Raw genomic sequence first — 15,732 nt, forward strand, 5'->3', positions numbered from 1 at the left:
TTGGGTTCACCCTCACACCCGTAACAGAATTTTTATGAAGAATTTTAAAAAAGTGCTTTTAAAGTAGTAGTAATTATAAATCACTGAATGGTGGATTGCTATCTCTGTGTAGGAATGAGTCTTTTCACCAACTGAAGGTGTTCAAGCATCTCAGGGTCTTGTTCTTGTGTGAGGGTAGAATGCAGCGTGTGATCGACAGGTAGATTGGTGCTGTGGCAGCTGTAATGCGGGCGTTGTACCAGATCGCCGTGGTAAGGAGGGAGCTGAGCTGGAGGACAAAGCCTTTAATTTACCAGTCAATCCACGTTCCAACCCTCACCTGTGGACGTGAGCGATGGGTAATGACTGAGAGAATGAGGTCAGAACGGATACAAGCGGCGGAAATGAGTTTCCTCTGAAGGGTGGCTGGACTCAGCCTTAGAGACAGGGTCAGGAGCTCGGACATGAGGAGGGAACTTGATGTAAAGATGTTGCTTTGGCTAGAGTTGGTTGAGGGCATTTGATTAGGACTCCTCTCTTTTGAGATGTTCCAGGTATATCCAATTGGGAAGAGGATCCCCAGGAGGAGCTGGGTAACGTCTGGGTGAATCTGCTTAGACTGCTGCCACCGCGCCCTGACCCCGGATACATGGAAGAAAATTGAATGATAAATCAATAATAAAAATCATTTGCAGACTCCAGCCTCTCAATTATGAGGACAAAATGTTCTCTCGTGAAAATACTTTGAGTTTTGTAATTTTCAAAGACGTCAAAGGAGAAAGGACTGAAAGGATTTAATGATGTAGAACATTTTTAAAGATTTTTGTTTGCACTCTGAGAGCAGACGAGGGGAGAAAATTTAAAGTTTTATAACTTGGCTCGATCCAGTAATGTTGAAATATTTATTAGGAATAACCCCTTGAGATGTATCACCTTGTTTTCGAGGGGGTCCTACAAGACAAACATATAATACACACTAGTAACCAATGCACATTTAAAATGAAAAAAACAAAAACAAGTAAATGAGGTTCGACTGCATTACATTACAAAAAAAAAGAAAATAATGTACACATGTAGACATGTAGATAGAAAGATCACAGTGAGAAAAAATAGTATCTATATACATATCCATCAATTATCTTGACCGCTTATCCCGTTGGGGGTCACTGGGGCCCTATCCTTGGCTCTAGGCTCTAGGTTCCAGGCTCCAGGCTCTAGGCTCCAGGCCCTATCCTTGGCTCCAGGCTCCAGGCTCCAGGCTCTAGGCTTTAGGCTCTAGGCTCCAGGCCCTATCCTTGACAGGTCGCCAACCTGTCACAGTGCTAACACAGAGATACAGACAACCATTCACGCACACACTCACACCTACGGGCAATTTAGAGTCACCAATTAACCTGGTGAGCATTTGTTGGACTGTGGGAGGAAGCCGGAGTACCTGGAGAGAACCCACGCATGCAAACTACACCAAGAAAGGTACCTGCCCGGCCGAGGATTCGAACCAGGAACCTTCTTCTGTGAGGCAACGGCGCTACCCACTGCACCACCGTGCAGCCCTCTATATGCACACATATATGCACACATATATGCACACATATATGCACACATATATGCACACATATATGCACACAGATATGCACACAGATATGCACACAGATATGCACACAGATATGCACACAGATATGCACACAGATATGCACACAGATATGCACACAGGAGATCTTGTTCACAATAGTGCATACTGGAGAGTGGATCAACCACTCATGAAAACAGTCTATATTAAGTGGTCAATAGAAAGTGGTCTGGTCAACAGTCATAGTAGTAAGAGTGATATGATGTATGATTGAATCAATTGGTATCATGAAAGGGTTTAAGTATGTTATTATGGACAGGTGCAGCTTGTTCTGTAATAGGATGACAGGACATTTTTAAACAGAGGAAAGTATGATATGGACCGAATATTTGCAGGGAGGATGTTCCAATCTGAGGGAGCTTTGAATGAAGGCTTTCTGATTCTGAGCTGTGGACTTGGAGACAGCAGGAACAGAGAAAAAGAGCTGTGTTGTGTGTCTGAGTTGGTAATTTGAAGAGAATGGGATCATGAACTGTTTTAAATAACCAGGGTAATCAAAGTGTATGCATTTATAAATGAACTGTAACCAATGCTGTTGTCTTCTTGTTGGGAGAGAGGGTAAGTCGAGCTCACCGTACATCATACAGTGATGGGTTGTGAATGGACAGCCAAGTATGAATCTGCAGAGTCTGTTATAAATTACATTCAGAGGTAGAAGATTTGATATACAATGGCTGCATAGTCCATGATGGACCAGGTGGACCTATAATCAGTGTGTTTTTATTTATCTGGCTAACATTGCAGCCCACCTCTCAGCTAAGGATGAATACTTGTTAAATATTTTATTAGCAGCCAACAAGAAGGCTGTGACATGAAAATGGTTGCAACCCAATCCCCCAACAGAGACTGAGTGGATAGAAATTGTGTCTACTATTGAAAATATGGAGAGAATGACTCACCCACTAAACTTAAAGGTGACATATCACGCTTTTTTCATCAATATATATTGGTCTAAGAGGTCCCCAAAACATGTCTTTAAAGTTTATGCTCAAAAAAACACTTTGAAATCCGATTTTGGTCTGCCTGAAAAACCCTCTTCTTCAGTCCTCCTCAGAACAGTCTGTTTTCCCTCTGACCACGCCCCCTCAGGAAGTGGATGTGGTCTCGGCTCTCCAGCACGTTGATCTAATGTTTACATGTTGGCTGAATATACACGGCTGCTCAGAGATCACGTTACTTCAACCCTCTGAATCTGATCCAGAATCTGATCATGACGGAGAGGCGCCAGTAGCAGGACCTTTCTGAACCATTGGTCACAGATTTAGTGTTTCTTGTTGTTTTATTTGTCAGTATGTCGACGTGTGTCTTGGTACACAGCTACGAACATGTAGCTATGTAGCTATGCTAACTAGCGCTAGCACTTATCCATGACAAATAAAAATCATCCACTAGATCTTCAAATCTGCAGACGTGGGGAGTAAAACCGACCTCTACCAGAAAGGCAGCAGGACCTTTCTGAAGGATTGGTCACAGATTTAGTGTTTCTTGTTGTTTTATTTGTCAGTATGTCGACGTGTGTCTTGGTACACAGCTACAGCTATGAACATGTAGCTATGTAGCTATGCTAACTAGCGCTAGCACTTATCCATGACAAATAAAAATCATCCACTAGATCTTCAAATCTGCAGACGTGTGGAGTAAAACCGACCTTTGTGTTTATTAAGACAGCCTACAACTAGCATGCCTCCCTCCTAAGCTCCTTGTTAGCACACACATGTGCAGGGAATGAAAAACAGAGGAGGGGTTGAGTTGTGTTTTATACAGTCTATGGGCTGAACAAGCTCCGAGCTCTGACTCCGTTACAGACCGGATCTTGTTGTTACGTAACAAAAACACTGAAGTCTGAAACGGCTCGTTTCAGCACACATTTACAGAAAGGTGGAGAAATCAGAACAGGGGCAGAATGGATTCTTTTCATTCTCGGGGGGTTTGTAGACATGCCAGGGAAACATATTTCAGGTAGAGAACCATTAAAAAGTCCATTTTGCATGATGTGTCACCTTTAAGAACACAAAAATGTTTGCATTACTGGGAAAACGGACTGTGTATGTAGCATTGAAGGATTAATAAGCCATTACTTATGACTGTATTTCCACTATTTTATAACACATGGATGTATAGATGACCTGCTGTGTTGTCTACCTATGCCTGTTTACATAAATAAAGTATATATTAAAAAAAAATCAGTGTGTTTTTACTCCTCCTTTGAGACATGGTGTGAAATTTGTCATGTTTAAGTGGACTGAGTTCCCTCCATGAGACAGAAACCAGTCAGATGGCGCTAAAGCCAGCTGACTTTCCAGCAAGGCAGCAGTGCACAAAGATTCAACCAGCTGCTCCCTAGCTGCGGCTATTTCTCATTTGTTTTCTGCACATTTACACCTTTCAAACCTCAGCGCTCCTGTCTGCCTCTCATTGTTCACTTTTTCATTGGAGCTTGAAACCCTCTGTGGTGTTTTTTTTCTTCTTTTTTTTAAAAGCTGTACTGAACACGGCAACAGCTGCAGCAGCTATCAAAGCTCTGCTCTGAATTTAGACACACATCTGCTTAATAATCCAAGCTCTGCCTCTGAAGTATTACATGATGATGTTATATTTCATTTAATGTTAGATTATCATATTATGATTTAATATTATAGTCAATTATCAAGACAGACATGACATCTGATAGGACAAATTATCTATTAATGCAGATGTATGAATTTGTGTTATTAAAAATGCATTATGAATAAGACAAATTATTAAAAAATAGTCATTTAAATAAATTATGAAACCTTTTCTTCTTGCTTTAGGTCACATTTTATATTAAAGGTGACACATCATGCAAAATGGACTTTTTAATGGTTCTCTACATGAAATATGTTTCCCTGGCATGTCTGCAAAACCCCCGAGAATGAAAAGAATCCATTCTGCCCCTGTTCTGATTTCTCCACCTTTCTGTAAATGTGTGCTGAAATGAGCCGTTTCAGTTTTCAGTGTTTTTCATACGTCACAACGCCACCCGGTCTGTAACAGGAAGTCAGAGCTCGGAGCTTGTTCAGCCCATAGACTGTATAAAATACAACTCAACCCCTCCTCTGTTTTTCATTCCCTGCACACGTGTGTGCTAACAAGGAGCTTAGGAGGGAGGCATGCTAGTTGTAGGCTGGCTTAATAAACACAAAGGTCGGTTTTACTCCCCACGTCTGCAGATGTGAAGATCTAGTGGATGATTTTTATTTGTCATGGAAAAGTGCTAGCGCTAGTTAGCATAGCAACATAGCTACATGTCTTAGCTGTAGCTGTAGCTGTAGCTGTGTACCAAGACACACGTCGACATACTAACAAATAAAACAACAAGAAACACTAAATCTGTGACCAATCCTTCAGAAAGGTCCTGCTGCCTTTCTGGTAGAGGTCGGTTTTACTCCCCACGTCTGCAGATTTGAAGATCTAGTGGATGATTTTTATTTCTCATGGAAAAGTGCTAGCGCTAATTAGCATAGCCACATAGCTACATGTTTGTAGCTGTGTACCAAGACACACGTCGACATACTGATAAATAAAACAACAAGAAACACTAAATCTGTGACCAATGGTTCAGAAAGGTCCTGCTGCAGGCGCCTCTCCGTCAGGATCAGATTCTGGATCAGATTCAGAGGGTTGAAGTAACGCGGGTCTGTGAGCAGCCGTGTATATTCAGCCAACATGTAAACATTAGATCAACATGCCCGAGAGCCGAGGGGATATCCACTTCCTGAGGGGGCGTGGTCAGAGAGCTCATTCACATTTAAAGGCACAGACCATAGACTGTATAAAATATGGACGTAGTATCTGCAGCAGCCATATTGGAAATGCAGAACTCAACCAGGTAGAGTGTGACGTAGTGTGAGCCTCCTAGCCAATAGCTATGTGTTCCCGACCAGGAGTCACGTCAGTCACGTCAGTCATGTCCTTATTTGGGCAAAACTGGTAATCTTAATATCTTCTGAACCGTCGCGTTAAAAAAAAAATTCACCCCCCGTACAGTGTGTGCCGATAGAGAGATTAGCTTCATAGGGCCAAGCCGTTTTTTGAACCAGGCTGTAAACATGTTTATTAATGCTGCAAACATCGTCTTTTTCTCATTCATGTCCATGTGGTTTCCGGTGTTTATGCAGCCAGCCTCAAGCGGATTTTCGATGTATTGCCGTTTATAGCACTTCCGCATGGGCTTCATAGTTTGAGACCGGAGGTTGCCGCTTGGCACAGACACAGAAAACAGCCTGTTCTGAGCAGGGCTGAAAAAGAGGGATTTACAGGCAGACCAAAATCTGATTTCAAAGTGTTTTTTTGAGCATAAACTTTAAAGACATTTTTTGGGGACCTCCTAGACCAATATATATTGATGAAAAAGAGCATAATATGTCACCTTTAATGCAGATGTATTCATTGGTATTATTAAAAATGCATTATAAATAAGACAAATTAACGTAAAATAGTTTTTTAAATAAATAATAAAACGTTTTCTTCTTGCTTTAGGTCACATTTTGTTTTAATGTTACCTTATAAAAATGCTAGTTGCTGTATTATTGGTGGAAAATTGCATGAACGAATTTGCATCCCTGGAAGTGAAGTGAAATTATTTAATTTATTGAATTAGTTAATTAGTTGGCTTTAGTTAATTTTGAGGGTTTGAACGCGATCGCAATTAACAACCGACCTCACGTGCCCTGAGTTACATTTTGGATTATAATCCTGCAGAATACTCGGGATAACATCTGCACAAATCCTCTTAGCGTCCTCTAATTGAATTCAACCATTCAGTATAACGCGTAGCACCACCGAGGCTCAGACCATCTGCGACCTGCTGGCTCACCGTCACCATCACATCTGACTCTTTCTTTCTTTTTTTTTAATTTAAAAAAAAATAAAAAATGATTTTTGATGATAATAATCGTCGACTTGACATTTCAGAGACAGCAGCTGGGAGCGATCAGCGGGGATATCACTCCACCATTAGCCTGCTCATCCTGCTCTCATCCCTCCCCCTCCGTCCTCGACGTCACCGCATCAAATATGCTCAGCTCCGGCTGGAAACGCTCCACTCGCGCTCTGAGCGGCTGCCTGAGCGCATCCCTGATCCACATGAAGCGTGTCCCGGCGACGCACATGAAGCCGGACTGATAGTGAAGACAGCCGGGGACGGATCCTCCTTGACAGTCTGTGTTTTGTCTCCCTCTTTGATTTACGCATGTCTTCTTCAGAGGAAAGTGGACTTCTTTTTTTTAACTTTTTTTTTCTGGTTGTCAATTTGAACTGAAGTAAACCAAGGTAAGACCATTTAAGTGGCGTTAAAAGTTCCATTATTGTGCGACAGAGGATATTTTTCCATTCATCAAGAAAAGATGAGAAGGATGTAAATGAGTCTTTAAAGTTCCAATCCCCTCGTTGAGGTCTTAAAGCCGTTCCAGGTCTGTCAGTGTGTCGGTGCGCGTCTTGTTCTCCACCCTGCCCTCTGCATACCCATTTATCTCCGCTTTGTTGCCCCGGCCTCAGACCCCGGACACAGACACCTCTTTGTCCAGGAGCGCTCAGTCATGCATGGTTGTGCGTATAGTCTTGGCTTAGGAAGTTTGTATCCTGACCACAGGCGCGCAATCTGACGCACAAACTTTCAGCAGAAGAGAACAATCAGAAGCCACATTATTCTGTTGGCGCATGTGACGCGTAAAAACTGCTGTACGCACGGAATGTTGGCACAAGATGTTCATCCCTGTATTCTTCAGCGCTGCCAGTCTCAGATTTCTCAGAGGGGGGGGGGGGGTTAATCAGGACAATTTGTGGTTGAGTGAGCCCCCCTTGGTGCTGAGGGGGGAAACGGGCGTAGCTATTGTGTGTGTTGGTCACTGAGGAGAGTCTGGAGGCGTGATGGACAGGAGGGGGAGAGTTAAAGCGCTTATTGTCAGGTGCCTTTTTGTGAATGTGATGTGCAATAAGCTTCTAAACCTCTGACTGATTTGAGGCAGACTGTTGGAGGGGAACATTGGAGGCAACATGCTCAGTGCTCTCTTATGTTGCTGTGTCACCAAATCTGTCATTTCAAGACTCACAAACTTCAGTTTTACAGCAGCAATCAGACATTTCAGTGACAGCAGATAAGTAGATGGAGATAACAAATTACACCTAATGACAGCTAATCAAATACAAGTTTACAGGATCAGGGGCTCATTTATAAAAGAGTGCGTAAAATTCTGATTTATAAAACCACCTGGAGATATGTGCACATATTTCAGCCTCGTATTCTGTCCTTTTAACGCCCACATTCAACCATATACCGTCAATGCAAAGAGCTTTATGAATGAAATTGCATAGGAATGGTTGGTCAGGTCATGTTTTTAAATGAGAACTGGTTCTCAAACATTCTACCTGGTAAAATAAAGGTCTAATAATAAAAGAATGAGCCAGAAGGTCAAAGATTCTCACAGTGAATCATGGCAACAACAGAGAGGAGAAAATATAGTCTCTGACACACAAACCGTGGTCCTCGTGAATGAAGCAGAGGTCAGAGAGCACTTATTGTTTGTTTCTTACTGCAGGAGAGACACAATACAAATAAATATAAAAATATTAAGTGGCTGCACTCAGTGGCGGAGCCAGGGAAAATTGATTGGCCACCCCTTTGGGCCACCTTGAAATTCTTAAACATGATTAGCCATTTGCCATGTCAGAGGCATTACTTATATTGAAATCAGCTATTGTGTTGTTGTGTTTCAACAAGCTGCAGAGAAACTAGTTTCTTTGCATTTGAATATTATTTTTGTTGATGCTTTGACTTTGGACAATCATCCTCATTTTGAGTCCTTAAAGAGATTTAAATGTTGATACTCTGTACAGTTACATTTTTAATGTCAACGTTAGACATCTACAAAAATGTAATATTTTTTAAATTATTTTTATAAAATAAGTTAAAGTAGATGTGATTATTGGAAGTAACCCTCTTAGGTTTGGGGTAAGCTCTTAAGTTTGTTTTCCACACCTGGCCACCCCTTCAACAGTCAGTGCCCCAGTTTGGCCACCCAAGTCAAAACTGTCTGGCTCCGCCACTGCCTGCACGTCGCTGCAGCATTCATGTATCCGTCACCAGTACCAGAGCATCCATCATTCATCACAACGCACGGTCTCACTGCAGAGTTTCATGTCTACAGAACACACACTTTGTATTTCACATTACAGAGAGCTCACGTCCTTCAGAGATCTCCTCTCTCTGATATTAACTGACAGAAGTTTGATCTGTGAATATAAGTTTGAATGTGTTTCATCACGGGCAGCTTGGCCTGCGCTGAGACTGATTGAGATGTTATGTAGGATAGTAAGAGAGCCGGTCATGGCTTCACTCCCACACTTTTCTCATTAACACAGTGAACACGTGCAGGTGAGGAAGATGTGATGAGTGTGTGAGGCAGCCGGGGCCGTGTCTCTGTGCTCCGTGTGCTCCGTATGATGACACTCAGTGGGCCTGATCTACTAAGATCCCAAATAAGGAGCGCTAATTTGCGTGTGCAAATAATAATTTTGCATGTGTTATTTCTGGGCGTGTTGCGGGTGATCTACTAAGACTGCGTGCGCAAGTGATAACAAGTGCAAAAGTGGTGCGGACCGCCCTATTTTACGAGGATTTTGCGTGTGCTATCGGCTGTCACCATGGAGAGTTTGAGAGAACAGAGTGGCCTTAAGCGATAAATGAAGTTTGAAGACATGGAGTTGGAGGTTTTAGTGGAGGAGGGAAATAAACACATCGGTGAACTCCAGCAGAGACATCTCAGCGTTAGAAACGCGATTTGGGAGGCCATCTGTGAAAAGGTGAATGATGTGAGAATAAACAGAAGATCTGCCAATGAAATAAACACATCTACTCTTCTCCAAAACGCAATCAGTGTTTTGATGGAGTTTAGAGAGCGATTTGATGAGGCTAAGTCTGCCACTCTTGCTCTAGAAGAGTTATGCATCACTTGGATGAAGACAGTCGCCTCACTGTCCCAGGGAGCAACTTTCGGGTGAACGTTTTCAATGCCTGATATCACCATCCTGCAACTGTCCCAAAGATTCACCAGCTTAAATGGAACTGGGAACATGTTTGAGGCAATTCACCCCAACACACTGCTGCAAGCACGAGATGAGGAGTTACGCAGAGCTGCCTGGCGCAGCTCAGTGAGCGCTCATTCTCCAAATTAAAACTAACTAAAAACCCCTTGATGAGCACGATGGGACAGGAGAGACTGAGTGGACATGTCATGTTATTTATTGAGAATGACAGATCACAGAAAATGGACATACAGTGTGGACAAGTCCGCGGAGCTTAAGGCTCGTCCAAACAGTGGTGAGTAGGCTGAGTACTTCATGTTGTTTTTTTGATTGTATGTGAAGATGTGGGCCGCTGTGCCAATTTTAATACACTGTATATCTGTTGATACAGTGACCTACTGTGCTCTCATTATATGAAAAAGTTAAAGTGGGTGTCAGAATGATGCGGTCGCTATCCGTGGTGCTGAACTGCTTTGAAATTGTGTTATTTTATTATTATTATTTTGTTCTCTTGGTTTGATTGACTAAAACATGTAGTAATGCTTGTAAGCCCAGCTTTTGCGCTCATGTTGTGAAGCGATGGTATGATGAGCGTTACAGTGACCGCAGCCAAGTGTGCGTAACGCTGTGCCAGTTTGCACCTGCCTTTAAAACGTGCTAAATATAGACGCAAATACAGCGCGCGCTATCTGCTTCAGGGTTTGATAGATCACATTTGCATCTCCTTCTGATGATCTACATGTATTCTGCATATTCCATTATCTTGACCGCTTATTCCGTTTGGGGTCAAGGGGGGCTGGAGCCTATCCCAGCTGGCTGCGGGCTGAAGGCAGGGTACACCCTGGACAGGTCGCCAACCTATCACAGGGCTAACACAGAGAGACAGACAACCATTCATGCACACACTCACACCCAAGGGCAATTTAGAGTGATCAATCAACCTGAGCATGTTTTTGGATTGTGGGAGGAAGCCGGAGAACCCGGAGAGAACCCACGCATGCACGGGGAATACATGCAAACTCCACACAGAGAGGCACCCGCCCGGCCGGGGATTCGAACCAGGAACCTTCTAGCTGTGAGGCACCAGCACCACCGTGCAGCCCTATTCTGCATATTCATGAAGGCAAACAAGCTAAATGATTTGCGAGTGCTATTTTGCTCATTTGACAGATGCAATCCTCAGTGCACCTGGTTAGTACGTCAGCTTTACAAGTTTGCACGTGTTTTTCTACACGCAAACCTTTAGTAGATCGGGCCCTGAGTGACTCCGCACAGAAACATTGAAAACATGACTGTCACTTTGCTCCGTGGCTGGTTTACGTCTTCTGATGTTACCTTGGTTTCACCTCCAGACGAACACGTTTATACGGTCCGTGTGTTTCCTCCACACTTTGGAGAAATGTGACGGTGAGACAAAGCTGATTGAATATTTGATGAACTTTAAGACAAGCTTTTATCTTTTAATGACAGCTTGTTGGAAACGGCTCACCACAGACACACATATTCAAATATATGCAGATTTTAGTGATGATGGTGACATGGTTCTGTTAAAGCTGGGGTTGGCAGTCTCGGAAAACTAGCATGAATTTGAATGTAGCATTCTAACCCCTCCTGGTGACACGATATCAGGAGAAAAGTTATAACACATATATAATACTGTAACAGCTCTACTGTTTGTTAAACCTGTTCAGTGTAGATGCTCTTAATTCCTACAGTGTTGACAGTCAGTGAAGGCATCAGGAGAGGTGCGAGTGGGAGAGAGGAGAGACAAGAGGAGAAGTTCTTCATTCATTCAAACATTGATTGTTGTTTTGTTGGTTGGTGTGATCACGGCCGACAGTGACCGGTTATTAAAACTCAACGTGTTCACGAATCGGCTCGTCATCCCTACAGAGTCCGGACGGACGCTACAGCACATCTACATTTCTGTAGGACTTAGTAAATGTCATTCATTCTTCTGCTTGTCAGAGCCCCCGTGGCGAGAGCTTTTTAGACTCTGATCCGGACTACAGTCCTGAGCTAAGCACCTCATCGGGTCAGAGGGGACAGGCCCGAGGTCGAGTGAGAGGGGTAGTCAGTAGAGCCAGGGGAAGCAGAGGCAGGAGACGGGGACGGAGAGTGCACGCCGGGGAAATGTACGCTCTGCAGGAGGCAGAACAGCAGGACGGAATTTGAATGGTTTAAAATTTTGGCACCCAAAAAACGGTGATTTGATGATGGTTGGTGTTTTCCCAGGTTCACTCCGGCTGTAGATAGCAGCTTTTCTTCGCTCTTTTTTAAGAACACATCATGTATTGATTACCATCAGGACATAAAGATCATTTTAACCAGTATAACAAAAAGTGGATCTAAATCTGATTACCAACCCCAGCTTTAATATGTTGTTATTCAATTAAATTAAATAAGTGAAAGGCATTAAAATGTAACCTGACTTCAGTTCTCCCTCTCACCAACTGTGTCGCCAATTTCCCCCTGCCTCTGAAATGAGCGTGCGCATGGGTCAGAGTTTGCTTACCGAGGTATTGGCATTTCAGATGAGGGAATTTGGTCAGAGTGATTTAGCTTTCTGGACCAAACTGTTGTTTCTTCAGGAGAGAGCTCCAGCCTTTCAGCCAGACTCCAACCACAACATTTCAGTCAAAGACATCAGTAAGTGAAAAGGAGAATATTAAGGTCTTGTGAGGATGCAAATCCTGAGACTTCTTTCTTTCTTTCTTTCTTTCTTTCTTTCTTTCTTTCTTTCTTTCTTTCTTTCTTTCTTCTTGAGTGGATTTAATGCTCAGGGGGACAAGTGAGGGATTACTCCTGTTATTAGGTGTATCAAAGGGTCAGTTTAAAGGCTTTAAGGGATTAATCCAGTGATAGCTCTGGCTGAACTGGAAGAATTGTGTTTTGTTTTAACTCCTCGGCTCCTGGGTCGTGTTGGTTTCAAGCTCATATAGCTTCTCCAGCTGACTGATAACAGTGAGAGTGAAGTATGGTGTGATAACATCAAGGAGAGTGCGGCAGAATGGGGAGGTTGTATTTGACAGAGTTGGAACTCTGCTCAACCGTACTCATGCTTGCTCACGGTGAAGTTAACCTAATTATGACTCTAAATGAACCGAGTGTTTTGATTGGATGATTGGCTTTAGTGAAGATTTACCATGTGATGATTTAACTAGTTTAGATCACTGTCCAGTTACATAAAACGTCATCTGCAGTGTTTTGCAGAACGTTGACTTTCTAGACTATTAACGATCCTGTAAGAGACTTTCAGCATGTGGTGACTTTGGCGCCCCCCTGTGGACAGAGCAGCCTGTTTCATCTCTGTATTGTTTTTGTTTGGTGCATGTGTAAGTATTATTTTTACAGTCCAATGACTCACTTATTCAGTCGAGGCAGATGTGTGTCTAACATGAGTCTGGTCCTGCTGGAGGTTTCTGCCTGTTAAAAGGAAGTTTGTCCTTGCCACTGTAACTTGCTGAATACTGTGAGGTGCAATGCCCATGGTGGATTAAGTTGGGAGTCTTACCCTGTTCATAATTTGACATAGAGTGGTCTAGACCAGGGGTTCCCAAAGTGTGGGTTGGGACCCCCTGAGGGGTCGTGAGACACAAATGGGGGGGCCGTGAGATGTCTTCCAGAATGTTTGTTTTTTTAAAATTTATCTATAAATAGTACATTTTACCCATTATAGTAAAAATATCAACAAAAATAGCAGCTAACCTTGAAATAAAATCTTGAAAATTTAGCATGTGATGATTTTTCTGCCTTTCTTTGTTGCCAGATGTCTCCTAAGTTTAGGGTTAGTGAACAGTTAATTGTCTAAAGCATCAGTAGCAGTAGGTTAATTCATAACAGCACAGGAGACACAGACACATGCTCATATAGGTAGGGGGATTTTCTGCAGACCAGCTAAATGAAGCCACATGAAATCACTTTGAGGGACAGTGGGGGTCCCGAGTCTTTGGCACCTTTATTTTGGGGGTCATGGGCTGAAAAGTTTGGGAACCCCTGGTCTAGACTTCCTTTGTTTGTAAAAAGCGTCTTGAGATAACGTTTGTTGTGATTTCAATCAATCAATCAATCAATCAATCAATCAATCTTTATTTGTATAGCGCCAAATCACAACAAACGTTATCTCAAGACGCTTTTACAAACACAGGAGGTCTGGACCACTTTATGTTCTATTATTAACAGAGACCCAACTTCAAGACAGGGTAAGACTCAGTCTGACCCCACCTTAATCCACCATGACCATTGCACATCGCAGTATTTAGCTAGTTACAGTGGCGAGGAAAAACTTCCTTTTAACAGGCAGAAACCTCAGGCAGAACCAGACTCATGTTAGACAGCCATCATGCCTCGACCGAGTTGGGTCTGGAAAGACAGATAGAGGGGAGTAAGAGAGAGAAGTGATAGTGATGAGACGAGTAGTAGAAGCTGTTGCCGCTGGAGTCCAGATCGTACGCAGCAGGAGGACGTCTACGGCAGCTCAGAGGAATCTACGAGACAAGGGAGCTCAGGGACTCCAGAAAGGTCTATGGTTAGTAACTTTAATGAGACAGGCAGAGTTAAAGTAAGTGATGAGGGGGTTGGGGGGAAGGGGGTGAGCTAGGATACCAGTGTGTCAGTGTGCCAGTTCCCCCGGCAGTCTAGGCCTATAGCAGCTTGACAAAAGCTGGTCCAAGCCTGATCCAGCTCTAACTATAAGCTTTGTCAAAAAGGAAAGTTTTAAGCCTACTCTTAAAAGTGGCGAGGGTGTCTGCCTCCCGGACCCTGACTGGTAGATGATTCCAAAGGAGAGGGGCCTGATAACTGAAGGTTCTACCTCCCATACTACTTTTAGAGATTTTAGGTACAACTAGCAAGCCTGCATGTTGGGAGCGTAGAGTTCTAGAGGGGTAATAGGGCACTATGAGCTCTTTAAGATACGCAGGTGCCTGATTTTTAAGGGCTTTGTAGGTTAAAAGGAGGATTTTAAATTCTATTCTACATTTTGGCGCCATACAAACAAAGATTGATTGATTGATTGATTATTGAGAATCTCTGCTGTGGAAAACAAACAAAAAGACGTGCAGTGAGTGGAGATATTTCAAGCATTAATGAAGCAATAAAGAAATAATTATCTTCTCAATGATGGTCTCATTTGCAGCTGTAGCTCATAAAGGCATAACCATAAAATAAATGTTCTCACATGAGCGTTAACTTAATTAAGGAAAACTCTCCACTGAAAACAACCACATGGGATTCAAACAGTTCTCACACTGGGTCTGATTCCAGGATTTTATGACCCCCGACAAAATGAGCGAACACCACTCTGCCACCAAATCCTAAATTTGTGTTTTTAAACTACCTGCTGAGAGTGTTATTCCCCCCTCAGCATGAAAAAAAAGCCTCTGGGAGCACTGCAGCACTTTTACTGGATGCTAATGATTTCCATTAAGCCCCCAGAACCGCCACAGTGACCTGCACTTTGACAGAGAAACATGGACTCTGAGGACTGTGGGTGAGCAAAAACAACCTAACCGACTGCCTCGCTGGACAAAACAATCTCATTACAAGAACAGGATGAAAGAGGAGCTTCCATCATGCTGGTGTTGGAAGCAAAACACTGAGCTTATGAATGAAGAATAGGGACAGAGAGGAGAAAGAGGCAATCAAAGCTTTTACAGCAGAGGAGACTGAGATGAGGAGATCTCTGCTTTATGAGAGGATGGAGTCAGACTTTTATATATCTTTACATTCACAAAGTGGTTTTATTATCTTCTTTGTCTTACTCTACACATCTCAAAACACCAACATGACACTATACATATCCCTTAAAGGGATAGTTCTGCTATTTTAAAGTGAGGTAGCATAAGAGTCCAAAGAGGTTCCTTAGGTCTGACACCGTATACTATAGCAAGACAGTTCTTTTAACTAGACCTGAGTTTTTTCTTTGTTACCTTGACAAGTTTCGTCAACAAACTTCCTGCAGACTTCTTCAGAAGAGTCACGTGATGTTGCTGTGAGGTTGTCTGTCAGCTGATTTACAGAGGCTTGGTCGTCACACCATCACATGACTTTTCTGAAGAAGGCTGCAGGACGTTTGAAGC

At 42.9% G+C, this 15,732-nt stretch overlaps 1 protein-coding gene and 1 long non-coding RNA gene across 4 annotated transcripts in view; one reads left to right on the top strand and one right to left on the bottom strand.

Moving 5' to 3' along the window:
* Positions 1–810: 810 nt before the first annotated feature.
* Positions 811–15,732, bottom strand: part of LOC117819116 — a 107,525-nt gene continuing 92,603 nt past the window's right edge. For 2 of the 3 annotated variants that reach the window (XR_004632456.1, XR_004632453.1), the window contains exon 5: positions 811–1,301. This is a non-coding gene — a long non-coding RNA (uncharacterized LOC117819116). The remainder of the gene's footprint in view (positions 1,302–15,732) is intronic. The other variant, XR_004632454.1, reaches the window with a different exon arrangement.
* Positions 10,950–15,732, top strand: part of npffr2a (neuropeptide FF receptor 2a) — a 59,203-nt gene continuing 54,420 nt past the window's right edge. The window contains exon 1 of the mRNA XM_034692344.1: positions 10,950–11,059. The gene's annotated coding sequence lies outside the window, so the exon portion shown is untranslated. The remainder of the gene's footprint in view (positions 11,060–15,732) is intronic.

This window comes from Notolabrus celidotus, chromosome 9, assembly GCF_009762535.1.
Source record: "Notolabrus celidotus isolate fNotCel1 chromosome 9, fNotCel1.pri, whole genome shotgun sequence".
NCBI classification, from domain to species: Eukaryota; Metazoa; Chordata; class Actinopteri; order Labriformes; family Labridae; genus Notolabrus; species Notolabrus celidotus.